Source organism: Narcine bancroftii, chromosome 3 (genome assembly GCF_036971445.1).
Source record: "Narcine bancroftii isolate sNarBan1 chromosome 3, sNarBan1.hap1, whole genome shotgun sequence".
Lineage (NCBI taxonomy): Eukaryota > Metazoa > Chordata > Chondrichthyes > Torpediniformes > Narcinidae > Narcine > Narcine bancroftii.
The window spans coordinates 203,609,852-203,625,985 of record NC_091471.1 but is presented as its reverse complement, the minus strand read 5'-3'; the positions used below and the strand labels follow the sequence as shown (position 1 = coordinate 203,625,985).

General features: G+C 38.9%; 1 protein-coding gene across 1 annotated transcript in view; it reads right to left on the bottom strand.

Annotated features, from left to right (window-relative positions):
- The window catches only part of LOC138756744 (reelin domain-containing protein 1-like), a 59,432-nt gene that overhangs the window by 43,011 nt on the left and 287 nt on the right, over nt 1-16,134 (bottom strand). The gene's annotated exons all lie outside the window — the stretch shown is intronic.

Here is a 16,134-nt window from a genome sequence, read left to right as displayed (position 1 = left end):
AAATCTTCGCTAGGATTCTCCTAAATAGAATAATACCTAGTGTCGCCGAGAATGTTCTCCCAGAATCACAGTGCGGCTTTCGCGCAAACAGAGGAACTACTGACATGGTCTTTGCCCTCAGACAGCTCCAAGAAAAGTGCAGAGAACAAAACAAAGGACTCTACATCATCTTTATTGACCTCACCAAAGCCTTCGACACCGTGAGCAGGAAAGGGCTTTGGCAAATACTAGAGCACCTCGGATGCCCCCCCAAGTTCCTCAACATGGTTATCCAACTGCACGAAAACCAACAAGTTTCAAACTTTTATCTTTAATCCTTTTTCTTTTCACTCACATTCCACTTTAAGTATTCCCTATGCCATAGGTGCTCTGTGATTAGTAAGGGATTGATTAGGTGGTATGTGAGTGGGAAGAAAAAGTTTGAAAACCACTGATTTAATCGTTCCTAATTGACTCATTACGCGCACAGTTTCATAACTCAAAAGGAAATGGGCCAATGACAATTTTTCTCAAGCAAAATATTTCAGTAACAATTGGGTCTAGAGCAGTGATTCTCAACCTTCCCTTCCCAGTCACATACCACCTTAAGCAATCCCTTACTAATCATAGAGCACCGATGGCATAGGGATTACTTAAAGGGTATGTGAGTGGAAAGAAAAAAAGTTGAGAATCACTGGTCTAGAGCCTAATCGTTTGGTCACTCGTTTTGGTACAAATGGAGAGGATGATGTTCTTTTAACTCCACTCAAATGTTGTACTCGGTCTTTTGCTTCTCTCTTGGCTAGGCGTATGATACTGATTAGATGGAAGGATGCTGCTCTGCCCACCCATGATCAGTGGCTGAGGGACATTATGTCCTACTTAAATTTAGAAAAGATTCATTACGCAATTAATAACTCAAATAAAAGGTTTCACATGCTGTGGGGACTATTCCTGAATTATTTCCATACCTTCAGGCATAATATTAATCCTTAATTTCAGTACTTTGCTATTTTATTTTAGAAACGAAGTACATTTTTTCTTTAGTCATACAACGTTGGTTTGGAGATGGGGTTAGAGGCATGTTTTTCCATGATAAAATTTTCTTTTAGATATACATTTGTATTATGGATGTGCGATATGTGCATTATGTAATTTATCGTTATTATTGTGCATTCCATAAAAGTTTTGTACATGTATGTTTATTTGTGTAACATCAATGAAAATATTTAAAAAAAGAAAACAAATCTCAGCATGATGCTTTTGTGTACAAACTGTTGGCTCGATTTTGCCAAAGGCCAGGAGCATATATTACAGTGCACTCTAACAGGAGGCACATTTAAACCAGAATAAGAGTCTGTGTGGGTATTAAAAAATGTCACAGGAGGTCCCTTTTACCAGAAAATCACACATGGTTCTTGACTTTATCCTCATCATGCACTCTTTGTATTATTGTGAGATGTGCCACAAACGTGGAAGGTCGTTCATTTTCAGATCAATTTCCCTCTGTGTCAGAACTGCATGTGACAAAGGTTGACGATGAGAAATAAAATGCAGAAATGATAGCTAAATTAAGGTAAACTGCAACAGGATGTGTCCTGTCCAGGTTCCCAATTGGCAGTGCAGGGGGCATGGAATTCCATTTGGAAATGGTCACAATCATTTAAGTTCTAACATGGGATCTTTTAAGTGAAAATTATGCATCAAATAAGTGCAATGTCCTTTTTCTAATCCAATAACTAGACTAATGCATTTCCTTTGCTATTCTGCCAAAAATTAATTAAATTCACTCCATCTACAACTGATGGTCAGGCAAGCTTCTTTGAATGGCAGCTAAAGTGTTCTTGTGAAAAACACAACAGAGTTCAGCATCATAAAATAACCCAGCTTTCGAAAGCTCACAATCCATTTTACAGTTTTTCCTCATTTAGGTTAATGAGTTGTCATTCAATCAGATCCTCGATGCCATCAGAACAACCTTTCCACAAGCCTAATGAGCCTTACTAACTACAAATCAACCGATCTGTTTGTGGCAGGCTGCACCAAAGGAAAACACAGGCACAATACTGTTTGAGGCAACACAGCTTTATTCCATTCACATAAAGATCAAGTTGGCTGCTAGCTATGCTCACAGTGATCCCGGGGTGGGGGGGGGGGGGAAGAGAGAGAGAGAGAGAGAGAGAGAGAGAGAGAGAGAGAGAGAGAGAGAGAGCACATGGTCAGGACCTCGGCTTTATACCAAGGGCCCTCTGGACCCACCTGATGGTCAGATGTCATTAGGCCGGGTGCCGTATCTCTAGGCCACCTGTTGGCCAAGTGATGTACCGCAGCATATCATCACACTGTTCTGACATTTTCAATTTGTTTAGGGAGAAGAGTTCCAGATTTCCACCATTCTTTGTGCATAGGACCACCATCAAAAGATGGTCCAGCGCATCTTTTAAGGTCATGGACTCTTAGTCTGAATTCCCCCTTAAGATAAAATAGCTTCTCTCCATTGATCCTATCAAACCCTTAAATTAATTCATAAACTGCAAAAAGATATCCACTCGTTCCTCTGTATCCTGTTAAACTTATGATCTTTGTTTAACATTTTAGCAGCTAATTGCTTGCTGCAGGCCCTCCCAGGCTAGGATATCCTTCTTGAGGAACAGCACCCAGACTGAAGCATTAATGTCTGGCCAAAATTCAGTCAATCAGTAACTTCCACAGTTGTATTCCAGCTCTCTTGAGATAAACAACCATAGAACATGCAGCCCAGAAATAGGTCCTTTGGCCCATCTAGGCTGAGCCAAATTATTATTCCACCCTGTCCCATCAACCTGCATCCAGACCATAGGCCTCCATCCCCATCACATCCACATGCCTATCCAAATTTCTGTTAATGTTGAAATCAAACCCCAATCCATCACTCTCACTACCCTCTGAGTGAAGACATTTCCCCTCCCCTCATGTTCCTTTTAAATATTTTACCTTTCATCCTAAATCCATGTACCCGAGTTCTTGTCTCACCCAATCTCAGTGGTTAAAGCCTGTTTGCATTTACTCTATCCATACACTTCAAAATTTTATATCACCCTATCAAATCTCCCCTCATACCATGCTGTCCACTACACCCCAATCTTAGTGTCATCAGCAAAATTGCTGATCCAATTTATTTCTTTTACATCTAGATTCTTGATTAGGGTGGCAGGTTTGGCGTAGCGATTAGTGCAAAGTCTTTACCGTGTCAGCAATTGAGACCAGGATTCAAATCCCACACTGTCAGTAAGGAGTTTGTACGTTCTCCCCATGTATGCATGGGTTTTCCCCGGAGTTCTGGTTTACTCTCACCATTCAAAATGTACCGGAGGGTGTAGGTTAATTGGGTGTAAATTGGGTGTCACAGACTTGAGCCGAAATGACCTGTTACTTTGCTGTATGTCTAAATTTTTTTAATAAGTTGAAAATCAACAATGTGTCCATCTCCTGAGCAAATATATATTAATAACTGTAGATGCCTTTGGGATTTTCCTTCACTTTGTCTGCCAGAGTATCCTCATGCCTTCTTTTTGCCTTCCTGACTTCCTACTTGTGTTGTCATGTATTTCTTATACTCCTCCAGTACTCCATTTGTTCCTTGCTGTCTATATCTGGTGTGCACCTACTTTTTCTTCTTAACCAGGCCTCAACATCTCAGAAACCAAGATTCCTTAAACTGTTAGTCTTGCCTTTAATTCCAATAGGAAAAATCAAACTCTGTACTCTCAAAATGACACTTTTGAAAGCCTCCGTCTTTGCCAGAAAACACCTATCCCAATCCACACTTGCCAGGTCCCTTCAGATACCATCAAAATTGGCCATTCTCCAATTTAGAATCTCAACCCGAGAACCAGACCTATCCTTTTCCATAATTCTCTTGAAACCAATGGCATATGATCTCTAGAGCCAGTGTTTCCTTACACACACTTCCCTCACCTGCCCTGCCTTGTTCCCAATAGGAGATCCTCTTTTGCACTCTCTGGTTGGGACCTCTGTGTATTAAGGAAACTTTCCTGAACACATATGACAAATTCTAACCCATCCAGCCCTTTTACAGAATGGATGTTTTAGTCAATATCTGAATATTCATGGTATGAAAGATTTATGGGGAAAAGCAGGGGAGTATGGCTGAATGGGAGAATGGATCAGCTCATGGTGGAATGATGGAGCAGGCTCAATGGATCAAGTGGCCTACTTCTGTTCTGTATCTGATAGTCTTATGGTCAATATGTGGAAAATTAAAATCACTTGCTGTATCAACCTTTTTTCTTGAAACTGTGCGCTGTCTGCCAATTTGCTCCACTAATTCCTATTGACTATAGAATGGGTCATCTGTTTAAGGTGCGAGGAGAAAAGTTTAAGGGATACATCAGAGTAAGATGATAATTTTTATTATATACACAGCGTGGTGGGTGCCTGGAATATATTGTGGGGGATGGTGGTGGAGACTGGTACAATAGATATATTTAAAAGACTCTTAGATAGAAGTGAAGATGTAAGAAAATAGAGGGTTAAGGGTTGGGAGGTTGGGGTTAGCTTTAGATTTAACAGTTGTTCTTGATGATTTATCCAATAAAGGATCTAAACAGAAATTAAAATCTCCTCCTAGTAAAATATTTCTGTGAACATCTACTAAATTCCAAAAAGTATCTTGTATAAATTTCTCATCCTCTATATTTGGTGCATATATATTTAACAGAGTCCATCCGTCTGAGAATATTTGACAATTTACCATCATATATCTACCACCCCCGGATCACATTTTGAATTTTAATTGGCAGATTTTTCTTAAATAAAATTACCACTCCTCTAGCTTTAGAATTGAATAAAGAAAAAAAAACCCAACCGGAGGAGTCACGTGATGGAGTAGTGGCCGGTCGGGGAACTCCAGCCCTCTCCGGAAAAGTTTAAAAAAAACACTCAAAACACAAAGGCACAAACATAAAAATTAAAACAAAGTGAAAGTAAAGGTGGGAAGAAAATGGCAGCGAAGAAAGAAAAGTCAAAAGCAACGGGAAGAAGAGAAGAAGAAAGAACGTCGGAAGAAGAAAGTGAAGGCCTTACCTGTCCGAGGAGGCCCGCCGCGGAGAGAGAAGCCCGCTCCCTAAGGTCAGTTGAAGTCCTGAGCTCAGGACTACAAAAATGGCTCGCGGAGCCAAGCAAAAGTGCGCAACCGCGCATGCGCGAGGAGTCGCGCATGCACGATGCACATGACAAAATAAACACTGACGGGAGGGGGGATCAGCTGAGGAGTCGATCTCCACAGCTGAGAAAGACAGCTACAACACAACAACAGGAAGAGAACATAGAAAACAACGAGAACAAGAAAGAAGAGAGTAAAAAGAAAACAAGGAAACAACAGATGACCAACCCAGAGGAAGAAGAAGAAGAAGAAGAACATAGAGAAATGGAAGAAGAAGGGAAAGGCAAGACAATGGATATATTTTTTTTTAAAGAATATATGGAATCAGTAAAAGAATGGCAATCACAAGAATTTAGTGAAATAAAAAGAAGAATTAAAAGTACAGAAGAAAAAATGAATAGAGATGGTCATGTCAGATATAGGAAAAAGAGTGGACAAGGTGGAAGAACGAGAAACAGCCATAGAAATGGAAGTAGAGGACTTAAAAAGGAAATTAGAAGAATCTAATAAAAAAGTTAAAGAGACACAAGAGCTGTTAGCTCAGAAGATAGATATAATGGAAAATTATAATAGAAGAAATAATATAAAGATAGTGGGCCTTAAGGAAGATGAAGAAGGCAAGAATATGAGAGAATTTATAAAAGATTGGATCCCCAGGGTCCTAGGAAGACCAGAATTACAGGAAGAAATGGAAATAGAAAGGGCACATAGAACATTAGCCCCGAAACCACAGCCACAACAAAAACCAAGATCCATTTTAGTAAAATTCCTAAGATGTACAACAAGAAAAAATATATTGGAGAAAGCAATGAAGAAAATAAGAGAAGACAAAAAGCCACTGGAATACAAAGGTCAAAAATTTTTTTTCTATCCAGACATAAGTTTTGAACTCCTGAAGAAGAGAAAGGAGTTTAATACAGAAAAAGCGATCCTATGGAAAAAAGGATATAAATTTATGCTAAAGTACCCAGTGGTACTTAAAATAGTTATTCCAGGGCAGCAAAACAGACTATTCTCGGATCCGGAGGAAGCACGAAAATTTGCAGAACAACTACAAAACAGGCAGAGAGATGAAGACATGTAACGAGAGTAAAAATAACCACGAACTATATGTATGTGTGTATATGGGTATATATATATATATATATATATATATGTGTGTGTGTGTGTGTGTGTATGTATGTATATATGTGTGTACATGAGTGTATCCGTTTTTAAAGGAAAATATATAGAGTATAGATAAGAATTAATAAGGGAAAGAAAGGGAAGCAAGGAAGTAAGGAGGGAATTAAGAGAGTGACCTTTGTTATATATGAAAATTAAAATCTTTTCTGGGGGGGGCTGGGTGGGGAGGAGTTACGGTCACTGCGAAATCTGTTGATGCTTGCGAGTGAATTCGCAAATCCAAATGGAGAGGGGAGATGTGGTTGCCCGACAAGGGATAAAGGGCAACTCAGGAAGGGGAGGGGATAGTGGGGTTAAAGAAATTTTAGATAGGAGAATAAGGGAAATGTTTGATGTTTTAGAAATGTTGTCTTATAAAGTGTTCAAAACAAGAAAGCAGAAATGGATAAGAAGGAAAGGTGATGATGAGGAAACGGAAAGGAAAGATAAACAAAGTATGAAATGGCTACGTTGAACTATATGACTTTAAATATTAACGGAATACATAACCAAATCAAAAGGAAGAAACTGCTAAATTTACTGAAAAAAGAAAAAATTGATATAGCATTCGTGCAAGAAACACATTTAACTGAAATGGAGCACAAGAAATTAAAGAGAGATTGGGTAGGACATGTAACAGCAGCGTCATATAATTCAAAAGCTAGAGGAGTAGCTATATTAATCAGTAAAAATGTACCAATTAAAATAGAAGAGGAAATAATAGATCCAGCAGGGAGATATGTAATGATAAAATGTCAGATATATTCAGAGTTTTGGAATTTACTCAATGTATATTCACCTAATGAAGAAGATCAAAAATTTATGCAAGATTTTTTTTGAAGATAGCAGACACGCAAGGGAACATACTAATAGGAGGGGATTTCAACCTTAATTTGGATTCAAACATGGATAAAACTGGGAAAAAAATTAACAGAAAGAACAAAGTAACCAAATTTATAATTAAATCGATGCAAGAAATGCAACTTTTGGATATTTATAGGAAACAACACCCAAAGGAAAAGGAATATTCATATTATTCGGGTAGACATAAAACATACTCAAGAATAGACCTATTCCTGTTATCAGCTTGTATGCAAGACAGAGTAAGAAAAACAGAATATAAAGCTAGAATATTATCGGACCATTCACCCCTGATATTGACAATAGAGTTAGAGGACATCCCTCCAAGAATGTATAGATGGAGATTAAACTCCATGCTACTTAAAAGGCAGGATTTTAGAGAATTAATTGAAAGACAAATTAAAATGTACTTTGAAATAAATATGGAATCAGTGAAAGATAAGTTTATACTATGGGACGCAATGAAAGCGTTCATCAGAGGGCAAATAATAAGTTATGTAACCAAGATGAAGGACTACAATCAGGAAACAGAGCAGTTGGAAAGGGAAATAGTAAATATAGAAAAAGAATTAGCAATGAAGGAAGACACAACTAAAATAAGAGAATTGGCAGATAAAAAAATAAAATATGAAACATTACAAACATATAAGGTGGAGAAGAACATAATGAAGACAAAACAGAAATATTGTAAACTAGGAGAAAAAACGCACAAAATTATAGCATGGCAGCTTAAGACAGAACAAACTAAGAGAATGGTATTGGCATCAAGGAAAAAAGACAAACAAATCACATATAATCCAACGGAGATTCATGAAAACTTCAGAGAATTCTACGAACAATTATACCAAACTGAAAACGAAGGGAAAGAAGACAAAATAGATGAATTTTTAACTAAAATTGAACTACCAAAATTACAAATAGAGGAACAAAATAAATTAACAGAACCATTTGAAATAGTAGAAATACAAGATACAATAAAAAAACTACCGAATAATAAAACACCAGGAGAGGATGGATTCCCAATAGAATTCTATAAAACATTTAAAGATTTATTAATTCCTCCCCTCCTGGAAGTAATCAACCAGATTGATAAAACAAAGCTTACCAGATTCATGCAAAACAGCAATAATTACAGTAATACCAAAGACAGGGAAAGATCCACTCGCACCAGCATCATATAGACCAATATCTCTACTTAACACAGATTATAAGATAATAGCTAAACTATTAGCAAACAGATTAGCCGACTATGTACCAAAAATAGTAAAATAGACCACACATGTCAAACTCTGGCCCGCGATATAATTATATTTGGCCCGCAAGATCATTTCAAAAATGTATTAGAGGTGGCCCGCCCTGCAGTGAGAGCCGATGCTGTTTTTTGGTAATGTCACCCCCACCATCCTCCCCCTTCATTGCACATCCTTCCCCATTGTAACACGAGAAATTGTAACACGAGAAGTCTGTCGATGTCATCAGCCGGCAAGCCGGTTGGAAGGCTCCCCGCACAACCAGTCACTTCTCCCACCTGTCGAGCGGTGCGGCGGATTGGCGAGCGCCTGTGATTTCCTGTCGGCGCAACGGGCATGACAGGCTGCGCACGGCCCCCGGGCTGCACGAGCCCCGCGCGACTGGCACCGGACGGCCCTTCCACAGCGCGAGCGCACTTCTCCCGGTCGCCACGGCCTTCAGTCCTTGCACCCGCGCGGACCCCAGGGACGGCTGGTTCGGCCCTGCACGTGAAGAGAGAGATGGTGGCTGTCCGCAAAGGCTGATCGGCAGCGCGCTGGGCCTGAGTGGGTGGGTACGCAGGGGTGGGCAGAGGGTGTAGGTGAGGAGTAATGGGAAGGGGAAGTAATGGTGGTGCAAGGGGCAGTTAGAGGGAGGGATGAGTAGAAGGAGGGGTGGATAGGGAAGAGGTAAAAGGGGAGGGGCAGGGCGAATAGGGAAGGGGTGATTAGAGGGTGAGAGATGGGTAGAGGGAGGAACAGGTTGAGGGGAGAGGCAGTAGAGGGGCGTGTATAGGATGGGGTGGGTAGAGGCAGAGCGAGTGGAGTGAGGGGTGAGTAGAGGTTGGGTAAAGGACTGGTCAGGTAGAGAGATGGTGGGTCGAAGGTGAATAGAGGCCTAGAGCCTGAGGAGTGAGCAGGAAATGCTGAGTCCTGATGCAGGCCAAAATGGACACAGCCTGTGAATGCTGACTACATCTCCATAGGGACCAAATATGTTTCCCTCAGGTCAAGCAAAGGGTGAACTTGAGCTACCTACTCCTGACCTGTAACATTATCCTCCTAAAGTTATATCCCAAAGTTTAACATTACATATGTTGAAAGAAGAGAAAACATGCAGATGTTGTTGAAAATTTTCAATAAATATTTAGTTCGGCCCTCGACTTAGTTCAAGTTTTTAATTTTGGCCCTCCGTGAATTTGAGTTTGACACCCCTGATCTAGACCAAACTGGATTTATTAAAAAAAGACGAACAACAGACAATATTTGTAAATTTATTAACTTAATTCATGCAGTAGAAGGAAATAAAGTTCCAACAGTAGCGGTTGCTTTAGACACAGAGATGACCTTTGACAGAGTAGAATGGAATTATTTATTCAAAGTGCTACAAAAATTCAGTTTACCAGAGAAATATATTAATTGGATTAAATCATTATATAAGGGGCCATTGGCGAAAGTGACAGTAAATGGATATATATCAAAGCAATTTAACTTAAGCAGATCAACAAGGCAGGGATGCCCACTATCGCCCTTATTGTTCGCGTTAGCTATAGAACCACTAGCAAAATTGATAAGAACAGAAAATAAAATAAAAAGGATAAAAATAAAAGTCAAGGAATATAAAATCAGTTTATTTGCAGATTATTACAGTTTATTACAGAACCAGAAATATCAATAAAAGAATTAGATAAGAAATTGAAGGAATATGGAGAAGTGTCGGGATACAAGATTAATGTAAATAAAAGTGAAGCAATGCCAATGAATAATGCGGATTTCTCAAAATTTAAGAAAGAATCACCATTCAGAAGGCAAATGCAAGCAATACGATATCTAGGTATACAAATAAATAAAAACCTCGGCCATCTATATAAACTCAATTATTATCCACTAATGAAAAAATTACAGGATGACTTAGAGCATTGGAAAGACTTACCACTAACACTAATAGGAAGGATAAACTGCATTAAAATGAACATTTTCCCAAGGATACAATACCTATTTCAGGCATTGCCAATACACTTGACGGAGAAATTCTTCAAGGAGTTAAAGAAAATAATAAGGAAATTTTTATGGAAAGGGGGGAAACCGAGGATAGCACTAGATAAATTAACAGAATGGTATAAACAAGGAGGCTTATAACTGCCAAATTTTAAAAATTATTATAGAGCCGCACAATTAAGAAACCTATCAGATTTTTATCAAACAAGGGAAAAGCCAGATTGGACTAGATTAGAACTAGATAAAATAGGGGAGAAGATACCCGAACATATATTATATAAATGGGATGAAAAATTGGTACAACGTAGGAATTCTCCAGTATTGCATCATCTGCTCAATATCTGGAAGAAGATTCATGTAGAAAGGAATAAAACAAATTACCAATTACCAAAACTAATACTGACGCAAAATCAGCTAATCCTTTTTACAGTAGATAACCTTTCCTTTAGAGAATGGGAGAAAAAAGGATCAAAAGAATAGAAAATTGCTTTTCAGGAAATAAATTATTATCCTTTGAACAAATGAAGGATCTTCTTTGGCTTGGCTTCGCGGACGAAGATTTATGGAGGGGGTAAAAGTCCACGTCAGCTGCAGGCTCGTTTGTGGCTGACAAGTCCGATGCGGGACAGGCAGACACGGTTGCAGCGGTTGCAGGGGAAAATTGGTTGGTTGGGTTTGGGTGTTGGGTTTTTCCTCCTTTGCCTTTTGTCAGTGAGGTGGGCTCTGCGGTCTTCTTCAAAGGAGGTTGCTGCCCGCCAAACTGTGAGGCGCCAAGATGCACGGTTTGAGGCGTTATCAGCCCACTGGTGGTGGTCAATGTGGCAGGCACCAAGAGATTTCTTTAGGCAGTCCTTGTACCTTTTCTTTGGTGCACCTCTGTCACGGTGGCCAGTGGAGAGCTTGCCATATAACATGATCTTGGGAAGGCGATGGTCCTCCATTCTGGAGACGTGACCCATCCAGCGCAGCTGGATCTTCAGCAGCGTGGACTCGATGCTGTCGACCTTTGCCATCTCGAGTACTTCGACGTTAGGGATGAAAGCGCTCCAATGGATGTTGAGGATGGAGCGGAGACAACGCTGGTGGAAGCGTTCTAGGAGCCGTAGGTGGTGCCGGTAGAGGACCCATGATTCGGAGCCGAACAGGAGTGTGGGTATGACAACGGCTCTGTATACGCTTATCTTTGTGAGGTTTTTCAGTTGGTTGTTTTTCCAGACTCTTTTGTGTAGTCTTCCAAAGGCGCTATTTGCCTTGGCGAGTCTGTTGTCTATCCACTGAAATCCTACTTGAAGGACAAATTGGGAAGCAGTCTGAGGTTACCAGAGGGAAGTAGTTTTGAATATGTGATTACAGACACAATGATAATCAAAAAATTTATAAGAAATATGTATATTAAACTGCAAGAAAAGGAGAATGAGGAAACAAATGGTAAAACTAAACAAAAATGGGAACAAGATTTAAATATAAAGATAAAGAAGGAAACACGGGAGAAGTTATGCTCTGGAACTATGAAAAATACAATAAACATGAGGTTACGTATGATACAATATAACTGGATACACAGGCTATACATTACACCTCAAAAGTTAAATAAATGGGACCCAACAGTATCTGACAGATGTTTTCGCTGTAAAAAGGAAATGGGAACAACAATTCATGCAATCTGGACATGTGAGAAAGTGAAAAAATTTTGGGAAGATCTAAACCAGATATTAAATAAAATCACAGAAAGCAATATACCAAAAACCCAGAGATCTTCCTCCTAAGTAACATAAAAAACAAAGAATTTGGACTTGATTTGGATGGTGCACAAAAAAGATTTGTTAGGATAGCCCTAGCTGTAGCAAAAAAATGTATTATGTCAGCCTGTAAATTAGAAGATAATTTGAGAATACAACAATGGTATATAGAAATGAATAAATGTATTCCATTAGAAAAAATAACATATAATTTAAGAAATAATATTACAATATTTGAACAAATATGGGAGCCATACATGAAACACAATAGAGAAAACCTACCGAGGACATCTACCACCTTAAATGACAGAAGGAGAAGGAAATGAAAAGAATTGACTCAGTGGAATTTCTTGTTTATTTTTATTGAGTGACAACATTGTTTGACGGGTTTAATGTATCTTAGATTCTGTACTTTAAATGAATGGGAAGGGAGGTAGGGAGGGTGGGATGGGAAGAGGGAGGAGGGGGAGAAAACGACACTATATATTTGAAAAGAAAAATGTATGTATCTTGATCAATGTGGTTTATAGTGTGAAAAATAAAAAATTTTAAAAAAGAAAAAAACCCAACCTGGTCTACCCAGTCTCTTTTTAATTTTAAATGTTCTTTTTTTTTCAGTTAAATGAGTCTCTTGTAAAAAAGCGTTATCTACTCCCAGTTTCTTAATATATTGTCCCATAAATCCTATTAATATTAAAACTCATAATCTTAACTGCTTTATTCATGTTTCTTATTTATAAATTTTACAAAGTTACTTCAGGAAGAATTCCTACAAATTCATTTGGTCCTGAATGTCATCGTCTGCAATCCAAAAACATCAACATTATTCAGAATAAGTACATCATAATTAATTACTAAAAATAAGAATAAAAAGGAAAGTAAAACAAAAATCCCTCCCCAAGTGCTAGAAAATCTAGCAGTACCACCCTCCATTTTAGGAATCATGGACAAACCACGAAAACTCATGTTGCCGTCACAAATCAAACAAAAACATCTCCTAACCCCTGCGGGAAAAATAACTTTTTAACTAACCAACAATTCCATCCAATATAAGGATTCTTCATCAAAAAGAAGAAAAAAGCAAAGGGGGAATAACACCCCCTCTCTTTATACATCAAATTCATTGCAACAAATCAGTGCCCTCTGTTGAATTTTAGGCAGATTCTCAGCATACACTTCAGCTTATAAATAATTTGTAAAAACACATTCTGTTGATCTGGTAGAAATATTTTCAAAGCAGCTGGATAACGCAAAACAAATCTATAACCTTTATTATATAAAACTTTCTTAACTGGATTAAATTCTTTCCCTCTCTTCAATAGATTTTGACTCAAATCTGGATTTAAAAAATCTTATCCCCTTCGTAACTTAAAGGTCCATGTTCTCTAGCTCTTCTCATTGCTAAATCAAGAAGCCTCTCTCTATCCTGGTAGTTCAAAAATCTAACCAGGATAGATTAGGGTCTCTGGGTTAGTCCCAGTTTTAGTCTCAAACCTCGATGAGCTCTCTCAATTAAAATCTTATCCTCAAAATGTTATTCTCCAAGTATCTTCGGTATCCATTCTTGAAAAGAACGAATCACATCTTATCCTTCTTTGCCTTCAGACATTCCAACAATTTTAACATTATTTCTTCTACTATAATTTTCCAGGATATCAACTTTTTCCAACAGTTTTTTATTCATAGAAATCAAACTGGTCGTTGAATCTTCATTCGCATTAGACCTCTTCAATGCGTTGTACTTCTTCGTGAACATCTTGGATTTTACTTTTCAATTTATCAACTCTCTGTGAAACATTATTTATCACCTTTGTCAAATCTGTTTTAACTTTTTTCAGTTCTGCAGTTAGCAGTTTAAAATTATTCTGCAAAGCTTCAGAAAGTCCATCTATTTTAGTTTCAATTTTACTCTTTTCTTTCTTAAAATTATTTTTCTTGCCTCTACATCATTCCTCTTCTGAACTTGACATTTCTTCTTCACTGTCATACTCTTCTGAAGCCTCCTCCACTGGAGAAGTGTCACCTTCTTGCTCAGAAGCCAAAAGGCTGGACTGCCCCTTTAAGAGACTCAAGTGTTTTTTCCAAATTTTTTCCTTCTGAAGCGTGCATGCGCAGTAAGGTTTTAACTTTTCCTCCAGAACCATTTTTATGGGGCACCTCAAAGAGGGGCTCTGGAGGAAGGTCCCTCACCAGGGTCTTCGCCAGCGGATCCGGAGAAGTCTTGAATGGCCTGCTTCATCGACAAGATAGGCCCGATCTCTCTCTTCTTCTGGTTTTATTGTAGGTGTTGATTTTACAGTCATTTTATTTGGCAACATTTCTTTTTCTTCTGTTAATCACTTTAAATTAACTTTAAAGTAGTATTTATTAAGTTAACTTTTCTTAATATGATTTTTTTTAAATTAATCCTGTGGGAGTTGATAGGTTGTGTGATGCTTCTTGTAGCATCACTTGATATCCCCCAGTGGGGGTTAGCTTGATGGCGGAAGAGGTTTATAGATCAATGTAACATCATGGGCTGAAGGGTCCGTACTGTGCTGTATTGATGATATGTATTTTATGATAAAGCTGAGTTTGTTCAGTTCTATATTCTAAAGCAGTGGTTCTCAACCTTTTTCTTCCCACTCACATACCACTTTAAGTAATCCCTATGCCATCAGTGCTCTGTGATTAATAAGGGATTGCTTAAGGTGGTATGTAACTGCGAAGGGAAGGTTGAGAACCATTGCTCTAGACCCAATTGTCACTGAAATATTTTGCTAGAGAAAAATTGTCATTGGCCCATTTCCTTTGGAGTCATGAAACCGTGCACATAACGAGTCAATTAGGTACAATTGAAACAGTGGTTTTCAACCTTTTTCTTTCCACTCACATACAACCTTAAGCAATCGCTTACTAATCACAGAGCATTTTATGGCATAGGGAATACTTGAAGTGGTATGTGAGTGGAAAGAAAAAGGTTGAGAACCACTGCTCTAAAGAATACAAGACCAGTCTGTTTAATTTCTCCTCATAACATAAACCTGCCATTCTTGGAATCAATCTGATATTCTAGGCCTCCACACAATATTCCACTTGAAGTCTCACCAGACCCCTCTATAATTGATTACTCTTCTGATTCTATTGGCATGTTACTAATTAACCCACTGAGGACTCACTGGGACAGATGCTGAAAAAATAAACCGTGCTAGTGAGCCTGGGAGCAAAAGGACAGTACATCAATTTAATGGAGAAAATAATTTTTGTTTTCAAAACATTATCATTCAATACAGAATAAAATCATATCTTTACAGGACAGTTGGATGCATATCCAGAGAAACAACGTATTGGTCTTTTGGAAGAGATCATAGAAGTGGTTTACCTTTGCTCTCTTGGAGAGCTGGCACATGGACGCAGGCTGACTTCCTCCTCATGTGCTGGCTCATTCAGTAATGTCCAGTCACTGCAACACTGAGCAGGTCAGTGCAGGACAGGGATCATTGCCTAAGATCCCAGCCTACCTCGAGCCACAGATGCAAAAGCTGAAGAGGCTGACCACCACTCTGCCTTCTGTGCAGGCATATCTCTGGATGTAAAGTTCGCTAGCTGTAAAAAGCTCTTAAACATTAAATTTCATTGTTGTCAGGGACATTTATAATAAATTAAATTGAAATAGCTATAAAATTGTAATTTGTAGCAGCCCGCGGCAGTCACTGCAGGACAGCACAGGACACCGTGCGAACACGGCAATCAAGTGGGCTGCATGAGGCATCAGTGGCCTGTTCCCATAGACCACTGTAAAACAGGGTCTGCCAGTCAATTGCCAGCAACGGACACAAAAGGGTCATCAGCACCCAGGGTGGCACAAACCACACCCATCGGCGACGCTGCAGTAAAACGGGCCGGTCCAGCCAATCGCCAGTGGCAGGTCATAAGGACATCAATCAGAGCCTGAAGGGACGCAGGTTATGCCTGTTGGTCACATGGCAGGCAGGGTCTGTCTAACCATATAAGAGAGCAA